At 39.9% G+C, this 20402-nt stretch overlaps 1 long non-coding RNA gene across 1 annotated transcript; it reads right to left on the reverse strand.

The window, feature by feature from the left end:
- Positions 1-3863: 3863 nt before the first annotated feature.
- On the reverse strand, positions 3864-20396 carry LOC133954245 (uncharacterized). Its single transcript, XR_009920762.1, has 4 exons — positions 20227-20396; positions 15830-15963; positions 12414-12550; positions 3864-3977 (listed from the first exon to the last, which is right to left on the reverse strand). It is a non-coding gene; the product is annotated as an uncharacterized LOC133954245 (long non-coding RNA).
- Positions 20397-20402: the final 6 nt, after the last annotated feature.

Genomic DNA, 20402 nt, shown 5'->3' on the forward strand with positions numbered 1-20402 from the left:
CCCTCAGACTGTACGGGCCATCTGTCGTCATGCCTGCCTCCGTTCACCTGGCCACGTTGGACTACCGGGTAGGAGAAGAGGGGAGGAAGAGGAGGAGGGGTGACGGAGGAAGAAAACTCTAAACTCTGAGTAACTAAAGCTGCCAATGATCACACTGGCTTTGTCCAAGCACAAGAACCTATTATAAAATGGTTATAAATTAAAAAAATATTTACAATGGGAAATCTGATGCATTTCAAAAGGATGCTGCACAGACATCACCCACCCCCCTGAAGTGATAAAGATGGTAGGTTCCGCCTGTGCCAATGGCTGCTCTTATTCTATACATACGTCACACCAGACAGAGAGAGAGAGGGGTCTGCGTAATCCTGCCGCAGACTGAGCCACTCCCACCCCACAGGGGTCGGATGGAGGAAACAGAATCAATAGGATTGAAGGCTAAGATTACTGTGAAGAGAAAAAGGCAATAATTTATTTTTTGCCATGAGAAAGTCTCATCAGGCCTTTGAGAGAATCTATTCAAACCCATTTCTATATTAAAACAATTCTTTATTTCAGTAAAGATTAAGCCCATTATGAATAAAAACAAATTATTATTAAAGCAAATTTTTTGTCATTTTAATAATCAAATTAATAAACCTCATCCTTTTCTTAGGATTAGCCGGTTGCTTTCTATGGACCAATAGTTATTGATTTTTTTCATTTTCTAACATCATTGTGAAAACCCCAGAAATTGTATTTAACCTTGTAACAGCTTCATTTTCTTTTCAATCTAGGTCACATTACTTCCAGTGATTAAGCTGCAATGACCCACAGTCATTTACAGCCACCTTTATCACTGTCCTGTCTGACCACGGACACAGCAGTTTCTTGCAATCAAATATTAACCTCCTCATCCATTTTTTATAAACAAACTGACTCTTTCTACATCAAATGATTCACGCAAGAGAGAGTGGAGCAAACTTTGCACTTGTGCTATCCCATTTCTTTCTTGCATTTGGTCTTTGCAGTAAAATGAAACAAACACTGTCTAAGTGGAGATAAACCGTTCTTTTCCAGGGATGGTTCACCACCTAGACGTCAACAGAACAACACTGCAACAACACAAGTAAAGGTTCTGCAGGTGACAATAGGAGGAAGTAATGTCTCAAGAACTCTGCCCACAATATCCAGCAAAGACGAGTGCTACATGTTTGAGTCACCACCCAGCAATAAAAACACAACACTACAGTATAGTGCTTAGCTTCAACCTCCTCTAAATATCCTATCATTATGAGACATGTTATTACCTTATATATGAAAGATCTATCAACATGTGCAGTAAGAGAAATTTGAAAAAGAAAAGGTAAAGTTACGCTGCAGAGTATGGAAAACATCAGATTTAGTAACGAGTCAAAGCCACTGCTGTAACTCCTTTTGTGTACATATTGAACATGTGACCTCTACCAATCTATGCAAACTGAGAGCTGATAACCTTGGTGAAATATTTGTCTGAAGGAACAACAACCTGGAAGGTCATTTGTCACGTTAACTTCAGATTTGGCCCAGATTTGGTCAGATCAGTTATGCGTAATTAATTAATATTAGGTTTGGATCAACAATTAATAAGAGTGCTTCCTCAAAATACGTTACTGAATTAAATAGGACGGGTACTTCACCCTTCATATCCATAATCACATAATTGGTGAGACACTTAATATGTTTCTTATTAACCAAACTTATGACCTGAATATGGAGTATGTGATCAAACATCTTTCTACTGACACACCCAGCAGACTCAGAGCAACATTAACATGTGGCTCGGCATCACCGGGGTATAGCCCATCTAACACTGTGAGGACACAGCCACAGGCAAGCTCATGAAATCATATCAACATGAACCAAGGTCTTCAGGAGTAAAGTAAATCTTGAGATAAAAAAACATTATACTTAATGTATATGGAAAAATGATCAGAGGAAACACAGACAACAAACTGAAGAGGTAGTTATGAGTAAGTTCAAACTTTTCAAATACTGTCTGACTGCAAAGTAAAAATGTCAGACATTTCCATATAAACTGAATTTGATGTGTCACTGGACAAATCACTGATTTACTGACTTTATATCATGCATCTCATACTGTTCTCTATTGACTCAGTGATCAACCCCTCAGATATATAACCAAAACTAACAAATGCTCCACCTTGAGGTTGGCATTACCTCTCACAGGTCTAGACAATCTATAGATCAAATGATAAACCCTGTCGGTGTTGCTGCGGCAACATATATGCCAATAGTGTCAATGTGATGTCAAAGTGGTCACAAGGATGAGCCATCTGTGGAGCTCCAGCGGAAACTGTTAAGGAAGCCAAGAGATGCCAGGTTAATCGGCTTGCTGACATTTGACATCTGTGACTCAGAAATGTGGCTGAGGAGAGGGGAGGACACACACACGAGGACACACACACGCGGACACACACACAAGGACTTAATTAGGGTAGACCCTAACTACGGAACACATACAGGAGAGAGAGCCAAAACATTAAGGAAAAGATGGCTCGAAATTCAGAATTACAAAAAATAACAAAACAGGTGGTCAGCATTCCCAAGGTTATTATCCATCTTGATCAAATTAGACTTGTCTCCGGCAGCTATCAGCAAAAATCTCTTAGTTAAATACAATGCAAACAGTGTTTCACTAGTTAGAAATACTGTCTTTGTAGGTATTTGTTGTGGTTTTGTTAGTTCAAAAACGCTTAGCAATTGTTTTGATCAATCTGTAAAGACAAGGATCTAATTTATCTTCATACCTTGATTTGAGATTTGTTCAATCATAAAAAGTTTCAATCTCACATTTATTGGCCAAAGTAACTAATTAACTTTCAACAAACCTTTCAACTTAACTTGTACACGTTCACTAAGGTGGTGAACTATTGGGATAATCCCTAAATTATCATATTTTCTTTCTTCTAAAGATAAATAGCTTGTGTTGTTACCTTCCACCGTTTATATTGATAAATGTGACATGGAGTAACAGTCTGTTTATTTTTAGAGGATAACATAAAGTGGGATTCATCCATGCTCAATATTTTAAATATAAAAAAACTGAGCTGCACATGAAGCTGCAGGGAAAGGACTGTTTATTTGCTCTGATGTAAGGTGTAATGATTAAATGCAAAAGTCAATAGTGACACATTTAACATTTCATTATAAGGTCAATCAATACAGCACTTAGTGTGGAAATGAAACAATACTCACAGAAGTAGTTGAGAGTCTCTCTGATCTGGTCGTGAGTGAGTCCCAGAACGACCTCTGGTGGCAGCAGGGGTGTGTGCAGCCAGTCGTCATTGTCGTACCCAAACACGCTGTCTGCTCGCAGAGTGTAATTGGGCTGAGCCTCCGATAACAGGCTCACTATCTCCAGCTCAGGTAGGTTGGAACAAAGGTCTGAGCGTGGTGGTGATGGTGGTGGGGGGGTTCGTTGTTTGTGTGGGTTTGTGGATAAGGACAGAAAAACACAGAAAGTCAGCAGCACTTAGAAAACCATTAGTAAATTCTGCCCTCTGCTGATTAATGTAGGAACCAACATCTAGTTTTCAATTGTAAATCAATCGAACCACATGTATACGATTATTCAAGGTGTGACCTACCTGTTAAAGTTGACACATCGTGACAGGGCCGTGGTCCCAGGTCCCTGAGGTTCTCTTGTGAAGTAAACTCAAGAGACTCGGGGTCCACATCCAGAGACCCCGCCGCGTCCCCCCTCCCCTCATAGAGGGAGATGGCTGACTGGGAGTCCAGGGGGGCCTGTGGGGGCCAGGAGGGAGGAGAGGAAGAGGATGGAGAGGAGGCAGGGTGGGACAGCTTGACTAAGGCCGGAGGGTTCAGGATGAAGACAAACTGAAGGCTACACTTGTGCCACTGTGGGACTGAGGCCCCCTGGTGGCTCAGGGAGATAAGAAAGGCTCTCAGGGCATCAGGTTTAAAAATCTGTGTGACTAGAGAGAGAAATAGGAAAAGACAGAAGGAAAAAGACAGGAAACAAGAACATATTAAAGGATCTGTGTGCAGGCAAGTCTCTAATGCAGTGATAGTGTAGTAGTGATACAATGCTCTTGCTGAATCTTACTGACTTCAACTACTTTAATTTGATGTGAGGGAAGATTTCTATATTTCAGATTTTCAGCAGATAAAAACATAAAGTTAGAAACCGGCACAATGCTTGACTTTTACTCTTTAGGAATAAAATGATATTTTTTGTTTTGCCACAGCTATATTTATATATATAAAGTAATATATCAATAACTGTTCAGAAACATAAACAACTGGTCAGAAACAAACTATATAACAATTAACATTGCAGCCTCACCTGATGGAAATTCTCACCATGGAAATTGAACTTGTTCGTACAGTGATTTTTCTATCTAAAAAATATCTGTGCATCCTGTATATCTGTGCCAAAACTTAATTATAACGTGTCATTTCATCATTATATAAAACAGACACTCCATACAGTCATGTTATGTGTGCGTGAGATAGAATTTACACATTTAACACTGAACTTGTTACCATTACCATGGTTCCTAATAAATCTAATTTTGTAACAAAATAAGATTCATTCATATTTCAAAAGATCCACACTCTCCCAATATCAAACCTTTTGTTTGACCAAAGAGCCTTTGACTAGAAGACAGAGCAGGGCCTGGACCCCTGTCTGTGTGTCAAGGTCACAAAGATAAAGTTACAGCCCGAAGCTACATGCAGATCAGGTTCCTCAGCATAACTGTAACACTCCTAAGAGCAGGAGCTGGTTCATGCTCAGTGAACCACACACAGATCCGCTAACAGCTAAGGCCAACAACAACTTGTGCTATATTCAGTGATATAAAGCAAATGTTACTAAATATTTGCAAAGGTCGGTGACTAATTCAGCAGTGTTGGACATAATTGACGATATAGGTGCCTTTTATATCATCTTTTTAGATTGTATTATTATTATTAGTAGTAGTAGTAGTAGTAGTAGTTGTAGTATTGGTAGTTGTCGTAGTAGCGGTAGTGGTAGTAGTAGTAGTAGTAGTAGTAAAGCCGTATTCATAATCATACTCAATATCACAATAGTAATAATTTTTATATTATATAGAAAATACACTATATAATATTTTGTTACTGCACTTTAGCAACTTGCCTGTATCCACTGTTCTTGTCCTCCTAATATTGTCTCTTGTCTTTCAAAAAGTATCTAAGTTTTAAAAAAGCGTTGTTTTTTTATTCTAGTGTCTATGAAAAATATGAACCGTGTTTTTAGTCTTTAAATGAGGTTATATACAATAGTACACAACATGCATTAAAACAAAAAATGCATTTAAGTCAGGCAATTTTCATGACAAATACTTTAGCCTGCATTATTTTAACAATAATAACTAGTGTATCTGTTTTATTTATAGATAATAAATACATTCTCCCAAAGCTCCAATAAGCACGTATTATTGTGTGAATACTGGATTTGTCATAAAGGCTTCATGCCTTACCTTCTACCTTGGCTGGTAAGAAAAGGACACTTGATACCTCGTGCCAGTTATTGCAGTTATAAAACAAGCAGGCCAGAGGGCAAAGAAATAGTCCCAATTAAAGCAACAGCTACTAGACGGCCATGATAAGCCCAGACCACAAATGCACATGACACAAACGGCTGTGTACACATAACACACCCACCTGATATCCCATGAAATGATGCCCCCACTACCACCACCAGAGGCCCCCTCTCTTTTTCCTTTCATCCTTCACAGCACTCCATCCAATCAGCTGAGTGTTTTGGTCTGCAGCCAGCACTTCACCATGCATCCTCCAGATGACTCCGCACAGCAGCCACACATGCACTCCAGCTTTTATATTCACCCCCTTCACACGGACCATGAGTGGCAGTAAATCTACAGTATGCATGGGGTGAATAAAGAGGAAAGGTTCCCACTTGCCTACATCCCATAGACACTCTGCATTATCTACTAATTTATCATGCATACAAAACAAAAGCTATCCACTCATGGTAGATAAAAAAACAGGCATGTCCAAGCTTTTCACATTAACACCCTGTCATGTCTAATTTAGCATTTAGTGAAACACACTGTTGGTTAGTTAGCCATGCAACCGAGCGAGACCCTGTCAGCCACTAAGGGGTGACACCAGGGGACACGGTTATTAGCCCTCTCTCCCTCCTTTGTATTCTTGTCTTTTTAATGTGCTGGGCAGGATGCCAGAGGGGAAAAAAACAAACTGTCAGCTGAGTAGTCAACCACAGCATCATTCATACAGAACATAATGGTGCTGCACAGTGGATTAACGCACATCCGCATTCAGACACAGCAACAGAAGAGACGGTCCAACGAGATTTAAAATGCCATCAGGGATTTTTGAGAGTTTACTGTAACCACAAATCAACCTGACAGTGACAAAAATAATTACAGTGAGAAAAAGCTGATGCTTCATGTTTGCTAGTGGCTTGAAGTCCTGTCTAAACTAGAACCGCAAAGCAGAAAAACCCTGCATGCCTCTGACCTTGGAGCCTGGACTGGATCTGAGCTGAACTCTACCGAGGTAAAGGGTATTTGAAAAGCTCTACGCAGGTACTCTCAGCAAATAATGTGCTTCAGGAGGGTGTGTACGTGAGCAGAGGCACACAGGAGTGAAAGTGAGATGGAGGGCGGGAGGGGAGAGAGGGAGGGACAGAAGACCCCTGCTCTAAAGGGGTTGGAGGAGGGGTGCATTTGAAACCTGTGTACTAGTACTTAGGAATGAATGGGATAAAAGATACTGTCAACACGTCTTATTAAATCTGTAAGAGACAGATTGAATGAGTGACCTTCTGCAAGACAGGAGCTTCCTTGTTATATGTTCTATAAAACACTGAGAGTGTAGCCGCTCAGAAAACAATAAAACCTCTAAGCAGTTAATTCAAGCAGCAAAGTCCAAATTATCCTCTGAAGCAGATTTAGTTATCTAGAGATATCAGGAAATTACAGCCTCAGATATCAGCAAATTAAGACTCATGCACAATACTATAAGTCTAAATTAAAAAATGTATGTAGTGGAACTACAGTCCAGTAACTCTGAGATCCATTTAACAAATAGTATTATATATATACTATGGCTCATAGTGGAGCACTTCTATTAGACTGGCAAGTTAAAATGTATGTATGTATGCAAAAATAAACTGTTTTCTTCAGTAATAGCTCACTAGTTGCTATATATGTTAAGACTAGTGCAATGTTTGCTTGGACTGTGGTGATGCCAATCGCAGCTTCCTTTAGCTGTTAAGATGAATGGTTCCGGAGATATACCAGCCACATCAAACCACAGATACTTCGGTGATGAGTAGACATGTACAATTGAGAAGAAGACAACAGATATTAGGAGAAAGAGATTTAATAATGCTTAAAAATAATACAAATCACTTTTTTACTTGTCGAGCTTAGCACTTGATGTTCAACACAATTTAAGGGGCATTTTCCATAAAAGTATGAATGGAATATATTATTTGCAAAAGTCAGACATTTTTAGTAAAGTTATATGTGTAATGTCAATTTTATAGAATATTCACTAGTCACTATTTACTATTTACTGTAGCTTTACACTTTTTCTCCAACTTTTTTCAGGACTCGTTTTAAACTTTTTCGTCCTCCACAAGTTTGACTGCACTAAAGTCGTGGCAGAATAATAAACTGCTCAGTTCATGCAGTTCGACAAGAGATAAGTGAGTCAATGCAAGATCCTTTTATTGCAATAAAACTTTTTTTGAAACATTAAAATTTCACTCATCACATAAATATTTGGTGATCAGCATGTCCTTTGTTTTACTGAACACGTCTAGCTACCAGTATCTGTTTTATCATTGGTTACAGGGAATGAGGAGGAAAGTAAAACACTTATTGAGATCACGTGAGCAGGCAGTAGGAGATTGTTTTCATATCATACTTATAGGGGTGCAGCCGATGTCCAACGTTATTAATATAACCGGAAAATGAACAATGTTGAATAGAAACTGCTCTGATTCTACTTTGAAAATGAGGCCTTTACTTGACTCGAGCATTACACCTCAGAAGCCTTCAAGTTACGAGAGAATAAAGGACACAAGATCTGGGTGATTGCCTCATTCAATGATTTAATGTCATTTGAGCTTTAGAGGCTTGAATTTGATCCAGAATGCATAGAACAGACATCTGCAGCTAAATTTAAAGTAAAGAGGTGAATATTACGCACTTTACTTACTTTTACTGTGTGACATAACAGTGGATTAAGTCTTTCAATGACAATCTGTACAACTATTCTTTCCATGACAATGGTAATAGCTCTATGTGTTTGGAATGCAGCTAAATGCAAACAGAAGTGGAAGACATCTGCTGTCAGGAAATATTGAGGCTAACATTTTGATTCTGTTGTCACCACACAACTGTTTAGTAAACCCGCACAGTTTATTCTTATGCTGGAGTACATTAAAGCTAAGGTTGGTCATCTTGGGAAATCTAGCAAAAGCAGGCTACACTCAGAAAATGAGCAACCGATACATCCAGCCCCCTCTCATCAAAGCTACATCCCAAAACCCACGAACTTGCACTGACTGACAACTGAAGCCGACTTGTTTGTGACTCGCTTGTTACTACTGATTCGTCTCTGCTTCAGCGATGTACGCCTCTTCAGCTGTAGACTCCTGTCACGTGCAGAGAGAGAGCCCAGGCAGGGTGCTCACAGGCAGGCAGATATATTGACAGACAGGTACGCCAGCCAATCCTTTTATTACAACTGACTGAAATGATTGGTCATGTTTATTACAGTCCTGCAAGGGCCACAGATAGGGTTGCAAAATTCCGGGAATATTCTAAGGGAATTAACAGGAAATTGTGTGGGTAATTTATACAAACTGTATTTACCTTGTCTTACAAAGACATAAATATAAACATTTGTTTTGTCATAGGCTGATTTGAGCCCTGAGGAAACTTTAGGCACTTGAATATATGCTTCTGGATCTGTGTCATTCTTAACATAGGTCTTTGCATCGTATTTGCAAATGTACACAGCCTTTCCTTCTACATTGGCTGGGGTGAAATGTCTCCACACATGAGATAGTGCACGTGGAATTGTTCTGTAGAATAAGATGAGAAAAAAGCTTGTGAAAAAACACTAATGCAATGCTAGAGATATTAATAGTTGGCCAAACAATTAGAATCGTCTTTAAAAATATTTTACAATTGATGGATAAATGAATAGAAATAGGCTAGATGAACAGATGAACAATCCTCAATCAGCATGTTAATATATTTCCCCTAGTAATATCATTGAAACTTACCTGACTAGTCCTGCACACTACAGCAGACCTCAATAGCCCTGCTGTAGTGTGCAGGATGCTTATCTGCACAAGTGATAGAGAAATGCATAGTGCAGGGTTGATATTCACCGAGCAGCATGTGCTGCATTCCATACATCTTTAAAATAGAGTTTTGAATGATGTTTTTTTTGCTCAGCGTTTAATTTGCGTCTAATTTTTTTTTTCAAAATTCCCTAAAATTCCCGAGCTGAATATTCACATGGAAAGTTTACGGAAATTTACCGGAAAGTTTCCGCCCCTTTGCAACCCTAGCCTACTGCTTTTGTTCTTCTTTGTAATTTTACTTATTGACGCCTATCGGGACATGAGGAGGATTTCAACAAATAGTATGGAAATAGTTCAGAAACAATTTACCAATCCTACCTTTAAGTTCATGCATAATACAGCTCAAATAGACTTTTTGGGGGAAACAGGGCTACATGCATTTACCTCATTATTTGAAACTTGAACCACGGTCAATAGTTCTGTGTAAAACACGAAGTTCAGAACACCAGGCTGGAAATAGATAATTGAACCTAACCAGCTGAGAGGATGACATGACCCAACAGTGTATCATTGTGTTGTAGTACAGCGATAAGCAGACGTGCATCAGGTCACGATCTCAGCAGACCAAGTCACACACACACAGCATCATAAGACATTTATGGACCAATATAACTGCAATAGGATGTTTGACAGGTAATGCGTATCTTTCTGTAATGTCAACTAAAGCAGTACTCTACTGCTCAGTGCTCAGGTTACAGTTCTTTATTCAACTGCTGTCACACTCTTCTCGATGATGCAAATGAACAAATGTCGTTCTGAACTACCTGACTCCCCTTAATGGTAAATTAGGAGAAAGGTTTGGTTAAAAATTAACAACCTGACCAGGTTCCTATAACAGGTCAATTATATGAGTCATATTTTTAATTATAAAAGAGACCTGAGATAAAAAAGGTGATATCTGGGAGATTCAATCTCATTCAACAGCAGTCAGGAAAGCCTGGCGTCTTCTTGCCAACAGAGTCTTTCTTAAATTGTATCTGTGCGGATAGGTTTTTATAAGTTTCATTATAAAATGTTTAATTATCAGGCAGAGGTCTGCACAATGCAAACACAAAACCCAAACCATGACAAAAGGCAGGATGTGACGCCAGATACTGAACAAATATTGAAGTTTGCCACATTAAAGAGCTCTGGAAAGGTGCTGGAAAGGGACTGATAAAGATGAAGAAGCTTACATGAACACTAAGAAAATGGCAGGAAGGAATAAGACTGCAAGTAATGAATACCTAGTGTTGACTACTAATAAAATGAATAGTGATTACAAACTGATGAATCTGTCTGTCATGTTTTTAAATGTATCTATCTATAAGATAACAGCAAAAGTAAAAAATAAAATGACAAAAATAATCTTCAAATTAAAATTGTTTTGTCTGACCAATGGTACAAAATCCAATAGTTGGTTCACATGAAATGAAAAGTGATAAAGCCACACACATTTTTATGTGTCAATCAAATAATCAGTTGTCCAATTTTAGATCAACCAATTATAACAGGGGTATGGTGTTCCTGTGAGTCGGAGGAGAACTAACAGGACTGACATAGAGGAACAGGAGTTAAAGGAGTATGGGAGACAACAGGCTGGTGTACGGGAGACCTTAATCAGAGCAAGAATGTCACCCTGACAACTGGGAGATCTAAATCTGGACAGCAGCTCCGCATGAAAAGAAAGTGGTCACATAAAGTCAAATAACTATCACTCACTCTCTGAAGGAACAATCTGCTCCGTTCTCTCAAAGCGCAGTCACGTAAATAAACTTAAAGAGCTTATAAAGGAACACATAGAAGGTCCCAAAGGAATCACCTTGCAGATCTATGAGGAATAACTTGTCGGAGTCAAGAGTTAAATATTATGCAAGTGTGCAACACAGAGTCAGTTTGCTAAGTTACTGACTACCATGACCTTTAAAGCAGACTGTGAGACCAAGCGGCAAGGTTAAAATAAATGATTCTGCACAGTCCCATCAGTGATAACAAATCCTCTGGTGTCCCCAGTTAGACCTAAAGCAGGACTTTGGGGGTCTTAAAGAACATTCACTCCATTTATACTACAGTAAACCAACAGACTCACAAGCAGGCACTGGACCTAGGGCTACACAGAGTTCATTTTAACTCATACAGTACATCTTGTTGTCTTTGAGTAGCAACCAAGTTGTCTGTTTAATCAGATGTTGTTCCTCAGTTTGAGAACGTAACCACAACAAAGCTTATAAATATGTAAATAAAATCTGGAAGAAGTCGAATAGAACAACTCAAATATAAACCACAAAGAGCATTAACTACCTGAAGTGCACACAAGTTCAGATTGTTTATGCATTTATTTACTTTGTCTTGGAGACACACAGATTAACAGTTGTATGCATCCACATAATTCTCAACTTAATGAAATGGGGAAATCATTGTTTAGCATGTGCATATTAAGTGGCAGATCGATTTCTCGCTCTCATTCATAATGTATCTGTTTCTTTTAATTCAAAAGACTTAAAGAAACAACTCTTGAGCCAGCTGCGTGGAGTACTGTTGTACAACTTTTCGAATGAATTTGGTGCGAGGTACTCTGCTGTGTAGTGTTGTGTTCAGGAACAGCTGAACGTCAAAACAGCAGCAGAGACAATAAAACAGGAAGTCTCCCACACATTGTCCCACCTGACAGTTCAGAGACAAACTTAAGACCTCAGAGAGTCCGAACCAAGAAGTCTCCTCAGGACATCTAATCAGCCGGGCTGGTTCAAAAGTACAATGAGACGGGCCTAAAGCAAATTTAAAAAATGATTGATTCAACTGATACAAAAAATAATCAGGGGACTTCAGGGATAATATATCGTTGTAAATCATTCATACATTCTCTATGTTTCTGTGCACAATTAGGCAGAAAAATAAAAGCTTCTGTTGTGGACCAAGCTAATCAACACAGATAGAGTTCAGCAGCAGACCCAGAGAGATCATGCTAAAATGCAAATAACACTGGACAAGCCCAGCAGCTATAAAACTGATTAAAAAGCTGAAAGAGACTTACTTGCTGTGAGCCTGCAGTCGTTAGCATGTGATGATCTGTGCAGGAGAGGGAACTGTCTGGTTTAGTGTATTCCCATTAAATTAAATGATCTCTAGTGCTGCTTTACCGGCCGGCTTCTGTCCTGTCCCGAGTGTGTCCTGCCCGAGCGAGAGAGGGAGAGAGAGAGAGAGCAACAGTGAGGCGGGGTGGAGCAGGAGCGGAAGGGGTAATGAGAGAGGAGGAGGAGGAGGGACATGCAGAGAAAAGGCGTGGCGGCCAATGGTGCCTGAGCCACAACGGACAGATAAGTGACCTAAACGTGAGAAAAGACAGTGGTCTATATAGGGCTGGATGATGTGGTTTAAATTATTTAGAGATAAAAAATGCTCATATCAGTTGACATCAATAATCACCATGATTAATGTCACATTGTTCTTTCTGTTGAGTTTGAAGACTGGTTTTTGCTCCTGATTGTAAAACTCTACTTTATGAGGAGAGAATGACAAAAACCGGATAACCAGCAGAACCTTTTACACATCTGAGGTAAAGTTTCTGTATAGAACAAACTAGTGCCCTCAGTAGAGCACATTCCTCCACCAAGGCTCAACAGTATCATTTAATTCAACCAATAGCTCACACTCATAGATATCAGCCCCCTAAATGTGCCTTTCTTCCATCAAAATACATCAAGTATTCCCTGGAAAATCTGTGAAGATGTTGAAAGATATGTTGATAGGTATTTTTCTAACTAATAGTTTGAGCCGAAGCAGCGGGGACTATTTGAGTGCAAGGATCTGAACTAGAAATCATTAAGTCCTGCTCTCACACTGAAAGACTACACTTGGGAAAAAAATGACATTAAACAACGATCTATCTCTCAATGTTTAAGAAAGTGAGAAAAAAATCCTCTATGGATGTGCTTAAAGATTCCTCAGTGTCTACCCTGTCCCAACTACTGACAATACTGAGGTCAAAACAACACAATGAACAAACACAAATGCTGATAATACTTCCTAAGCATGTGTTTATATTGCAGCATAGCCATCGTGCTATAAGACTGTTTGATCATTTAACTCCTTGAACAACGACTGACTGATCTGCATGTTTACGCTGTGATTTTACATCTTTTGTATGTTCACCAAAAAAGGGAATTATGGTTTATTAAAAATCGTCTGGTTTTTGACATGAAACCTGATACAGCCATGATTTCACAGCAAACAGCTAAGGTATTCAGTTACATCACACAAGATGTTTTCCAAAAAGTGAGGATCTTCACATTCTTCTGCTTTGCTGAACTCTCTGAGCTGAATCTGTGCTTTGCCCCCCCCACACACCCTGTAAACTCATTAAAAGAAACAGACAATTATTTATCAGCATAACCTTGAACCGTTTGGAGCAACTGAGTCAGCTATTAAATCTTTTCATACAGCGCCTGGTTTTGTTTTTCAGGCTCTGAGAAGAAACTGAGGTACCTTTTCATAATTTTTCTATACATGCGAAAATTACTATTCAGACAAAACTGAAGAAACAAGGTAGTAGGATAACATAAACATGAAAATAAACTTTGTGAGCTGACAATAGATTTTACTTTGCTGTGGATCAAATTATTTGCAAACCTTTACCTCGATTATGATTAATGAATGACTAATTTAGGTTTTTGAGTAATTATGTTCTATTTGTGTGTTTATGTTATTCGCTGAGCTGTTGGGGTGTACCTTCCTCCCGCCAGCTGGGATTGGCTCCAGCCCCCATTGACCCATACAGGATGTGGTGTACAGACAATGGATAGATGGATTGTTTGTGCTCAAGCAGAATTAGATGGTCTTAAACATTGCGTCATCTCAAACATGGTAAACGAGGGGGGAAAGAACAAGTGAAAGAAACAAAACTTCTTGAGACAGGGATTTTAAAGAGGTTTTTCAACTCTCAACTTCAATTTACCAAATACACACTTTCTTTCAGATTGCATTTGTGTTAGAGGTGTGCCTCTGCATGTCCATCTCGAACAGCTATGTTGAACACACAGTGAATTATGTGCAGCTGTTAACACACAAAGGTCCCATTCATTACCCTGCAGTTTACATTAACCTGTGTGCATACAGAGAGGGTGCACCTTCTGTCAGTCTGTGCTGTCTGACAGTCTGTGATGTCTGCCTACAACCACCTGACCTGAACCCAAATGAGATGGTCTGAGATGAGTTGGACTGCAGAGTGAAGGCAAAGCAGCCAACAAGTGCTCAGCCCCTCTAGGAACACTTCAAGACTGTTGGAGGACCATTCCAGGTGACTACCTCATGAAGCTGATTGAAAAAGAAGGCCAAGAGCAGCAAAGCCTGCATCACAGCAAAAGGTGCCTACTTTGAAGAATCTAAAATACAAAACATATTCTGGTTTGTTTAACACTTTTTTGTTTACCACATAATTCCATATGTGTTCCTTCATAGTTTTGATGTCTTCAATATTAATCTGCAATGTAGAAAGCCTGGTAGTGTATAGACTGGTTATTGTTACAGCAGGATGAAGAGCAGGTGACTCTCAATAACAGAGGAGTCGCCAGTGTTTGTGACAGAGGAGGGTCTGAAGATGTGATGAGATGTTCGTTCTGCTGTAAACTGAGATTGTTAACTCGTATTGAGAAGCCCTGACAGCTGGAGAGGCAGTGTTCAGTTTGAATACTGCACAAGTGGAACAAGCTCCTAGTTCTGATCTTACTCTCTATTTTAAATCATTTTATATCGTTTTATTTGATTTTGTTTTTACTCGTTTATCATCTCTATATGTTCTCTATTGCTGTGATCCTCATATTGCTTTTAAATCGTTGGCCTTTTAACTATTTCCTATTGCTTGCCTTCAACTTTCCTTTTTTTTTTCATCACAAAACACCGTAACTGTGTTTTGAAATGTGTTCTATAAAATGTATTTTTGTTATTCTATATTTTCAATTCCTTTTTTAATGCTCGTTTTTTTGGATTGCCTGAAGAAAAGCACTTTGGATTGTCTTGTACAAATAAACTTGCCATGTGTAAGTTTCACAATGAGACAGCAGCTATTACTTTATTATCAAAGAAGTAAAACAGTTAGCTCAACCGGGAAGAGCCCAAATAAACTTGCTAGCTACTAACAGAGCTAAAACAACACGTCGTGAACAATGAGCGACAGCTCCGTGCACGTATGAGCACGGAGCTGTGGCTGAAATGTGGTTGAATTGTGTTGTATTAGTCAGAAAGTGCGTGCTTTAAAGATGTTTAACCAAAAACTTGAATCGTTTCATCAGCACTTCCACCCTCAGAGGGAAATCCCACCCCGCTGCTGCCGCTGCTGCTGGAGCGCTGTGGAAATTCACCGGGTTTGTTCTGTTTAAAAAACTAACATGTCGACCGCAGAGGTGTGTGTGAATCCAAACGAGAGGAGAGAGGAGGAGACGAGGTTAAACTCACATGTTGGTTTCACCTGAGTCGGTCCGTGGTCGCGTCAGTGTCTCTGTCAGTAAACTCAGCTGTCACCGCCGCTGCTCCGCTCCGAGTTCCATTCGCTCATCTTGACCGCGCGGGGCATCATGGGACATGTAGTTCTGCGGCGAAACATACTTATTAATGATAGCTGGTTTTTTTTTTTGCATTTTGCTGACTAAATTGAGTAATTGACTAATATAATTTTTTTTTAACAGGCCAGTGCCCATCATAAGCATGCCTGTTAGCTTGACCTGTGTTAATGGTTCAGTGTTTAGAATTTAGTGACACCTAAGAATAAGGTTTTATGTTGCTGAAGTCCTTACACACATTTGGAGCTACTTCAGATGTATTCCTTGTAAATATGAAGTCTTCCTCAAAAAGTCCTACAATACACTGTTACTTCCCTGCACCTAGTACGCCAAGTGTCAAGCCAATACCATGAGCAGTTAGATATGTAAGATATGCTTTCCACATACAGACAGACGGACAGACAGACATTTGTGTAAATCAGATTTACAGTCAGTTACGTTGAGGTATCCTCCATCTAACTTGACCAACATGTCATTCTTCTGTATGTATATGAGGGAAATTTACGCTCCTGAAGAAATTGAGGGAGGCTCAATACCGGCAACTGGTCACATGCAGATATTTTAAGCCAGAGAAGTCACATCAGATATTTTTGGTTGACCTATCAGACACAGATCATACACATCGAGACTACACAGTATACATAAGGGTTGACAAACGCTCATCCTTAAATCCTAAAGACCATTATTTGCTATATATAAAGTTATTCTATCATCTTGCAGTTGCAGTAGCTCTCACAGAAGTTGAGTTACACACATAAAAGCCTGATCTGTCTGACTCTTATGCTTGTCTTTATGGAAACATCTGTAGTTATTTTAGCTATCTACCTACTTTATCTGGATCTTCTAAAACTAGCATGGACTCCCACATGTGACTCGAGCAAATGCTGGGCTATTTTAACCAGAGAGCCAAGTACCAAACCTATTTGAGAATGTGCAGAGCCACACATGCACGCACACGCACAGGCACGCACACACGCACACATGCAACCACACACAAACACAAACACACACACACACACACACACACTCACATGATCTGGCTGAAAGACATGTCTCTGCTCTTGTTGAGTATAAACTGAATGTGAGTCTCTGTCTCCCTCCAGCGGTAAAAGTCTGAATACTGAAGGTTTTTACTAAAATCATCGGGTCCAAAGGTACTCTCTAAACTTAAGTGGAAATATTAATACAATCCCAAAACTAAAAGCCTTGGATATGAATGTATAATTAAGAATCTAAATGTCAGATTCTTCTAACCATAGCTTTAAGTTCTATCGAATTGAATGTGTCTCTGTACAATGTTGCTTGTCAAACAGGTTATTTGTCAAGTTAAATCTTTTGAATAGGTTTGATATAGCACGTGGTTTTTGGACAGAACCAAACAAATTAAAAAGAGCTTTATTTCTTCTAATTTATGTTCCTGGTTCACTTTTACACTAACCTAAGTCTTCTGTCTATAAATACTACACTCACAGTAACATTTTAATACACTAAGTACAGAGTATGTCTCTCCTGGTACAGGTGTTTCACTGCAGCTCTACTGTCCACTGAAAACAAATATTCTCCAGTGGACGGCCAACACTACCCCCTCTGTGTGTCTTCCATTTCTAGTTGATGATTAATAATTTACAACAGCCTCCATCAATCCAGTGAGCTAGTGGTCTGCTCCGGGCCACTTCCTCTCACAAGGACAATGGGGCCATTTCCTGCGGGGTGCGAGGCAAAGCATTACAGAGAGCAAAACAGACGAGTATTGTGAAGCAGGGAGATCATACTATCAGTGTTTCCTGCCTTTGGAATGAAAGACAGGGTTGACCACAGTGAGATTCAGACTGGTTTGCAGAGAGACTGGAGCCAAGTCAGCCAGACACCAGTGCAGACATACGTTTGACTCCTGCCTACAGGATATCCAGAGACTCTCTCTTGACAGTTATCTGGCTTTGTGAAATATGGTGTGTTTTAATAGAGACAGAAGGGGAAACCTCTGGGCGTGAGCCCAGTGATAGTAAGAAGCCTCTAACTTATTCTCATTGAGACAGAACAGCTTTGACACACACACAAAAGCACACAAAAGGACAGCAACAAGTCCACATTATGAAAAAGTGAATATTAAATCAGTGCTGAAACTGAGAAGACAGGTAACTTTGGCAGGGTCCCAGGGAGCAACAGTCCCACATGAATACCACTTTGTTCATTCCTGGCAAATTTTGAAAAATAAAGACGCTGCTGTGCTGAAAAACAATGCCACCATTTATGTTACTGCAGCGCCTGTGTCCACTATTTCTGGAAACTGTGAGGAAGCCAAAACAAGTCAATGACAGGAGTCAAAGATGAAGGGGAGAGTCACAGTTTCGAGAACAAAAGGTAGATTCAGACTGTCAGGTTTGTGGAAAGCCCTGTCCCAAAATATACATTATGACCCTCAAGTCACATATGAAAGCCCATGAGGGTCAATAAGGTCTGAAGCTATTTTTAAATGAAGGGCTGTCAGTCCCCACAGATATAATGGCCGACCTTACATAACCAGCAGCGGCTTTACTGGCCTTGTCCCCCTCCATCGCTGTCTCTTTTAGCAGGCGCAGACGATGACTGTCACAATGGCCACATTAGAAAGAGCCGTGACATTGTGCCTCAGGGCAGGACATAGAATATGAACTGACCTATCTGAGCCTATCTGAAGTACATGCTCCAGCAGTGTCTAAAAGGGGAGGGATTCTCCCTGACCTTACATGCCTGAAATGAGTAAGCAGCAAAAAGACACGCCTTTTGCTGCCTGTAGATCTTTTCAGTTGCTGTGTCATAATCAAGTTTTTATTTTTTGAGTGCAGGAGGGGACATGGTAAAATCACAGTGATACGCAGGCATCCGTCCTCGCAATATATATAATAATAATAGCAATATATATTTTTTTTTCAAATCGACCTAGCCTCAGTTATGGGATCTCTCTGAATTTGTCTTTACAGTTTGATTAATCCGTCATTTAATCAACAGAAACCGAATCAGTAACTATTTATGTTGTTTGTATTTTCTGAACCAAAATACCAATCCCTTCAGTCTTCAAAGTGATTATTCACAGTTTTTCATGTTCCGTTAAAACGAACGGAATATATTAGGGTTGGTCTGAGAAAACCAGCATTTTCAATTAACCTCGGCTCAATATTCTTTTTTGTATTTCCTGATGATTTATGGATCAAACAATCCATCAAGAAAGTGATTTGCAGACTGTGAGTGTGAGTAATCATTCTTTCTGGGTCTTTTCAGTAGGACTAATATTGAACTCTCCTTATAGGCAAGGTGGGAAAGAGATCATTACAACACACATGACACAGACCCACATAATCGAAAGGCTGATACGTCTTTGTCAGTGGATTGTGTGACAGAGCCTCAGTCAGACACCGAACCGTTGGCTGCAGTGACTCATGGTTTCGTGTCGTAAATCAAGGTGTGGCCTCACAGGTGCTCGAGACTGACTGTGAGAACAAGGAACCTTAGTAGTGCCATAACAAAAAGCTTACACAAAACACTTTCACCTGTTATATCAGCATGCTTGATGTACTCAAATATTATAACAGACCCACTTTTACAATTCATGTTTTCTTTTCTTGTTCAAGGTTAGTTTATTGTATAAAGATCTCTGGAAAGAGCTTTGTACTTTGCACTTCTTCTGCTGGACCGGACTGAGTTGTGTTTGTTGTTGTGTGTTGAACATACTGTGTAGGGCCTGAGTGTCTATTTCAAGGGCTTTAAAGGGATAGTTCACCCAAAAATGAAAATCCCCTCATTATCTAATCGGCAACAATGCCGATTGAGGGGTGGGTGAAGTGTTTGAATCCACAAAATACTTCTGGAGTTTCAGGGGTAAACAGCGTTGCAGCCAAATCTGATACAATTGAAGTAAATGGCACCTTCTTCAAACGAAAAAAGAAACAGAAACAACTGAAAATGCCTCGATACTGATCCTGTGACGTTGACTCAAAACTGACACCATGTGAGCAGCATGGAGGCCTTCTATATTTTTCTTTTGTCCTTTTTACACGTTTGAAGACAAGGAGGCCATTTACTTCAGTTGCATTGGGTTTGGCTGCAAAGCTGTTTACCCCTGAAACTCCAAAAGGTGTTCTGTGGACTCTAAAACACTTCAACCCGCCCCTCCATCGGCACAGTTGTGAGCAAGCAATGAGTGGATTTTAATTTTTGGGGTGAACTATCCCTTTAAACCCAGAGTCGTTGCCAATCTTCTGAAGCTGCACTTTGAGGATTCTCTTTCAAACTCACCACAACATAAACATAAACAACCTTTTGTGACTCTCGCTGCTTTAGTACAACGACTCTGGCTGGGAGGTTCCCCAGCAGCACGGTGGTGTGTGTGTGGAGCGCGGAGCAGGCGCAGGGTGGGGTCGGGCTGATGAGGGCGGAGTCTGGGGCTGAGGTGACGCTTCTCTCCCTCAGTTTAGTCCGGAGCGAATCGAGCA

Source organism: Platichthys flesus, chromosome 5 (genome assembly GCF_949316205.1).
Source record: "Platichthys flesus chromosome 5, fPlaFle2.1, whole genome shotgun sequence".
Classification (NCBI taxonomy): Eukaryota; Metazoa; Chordata; class Actinopteri; order Pleuronectiformes; family Pleuronectidae; genus Platichthys; species Platichthys flesus.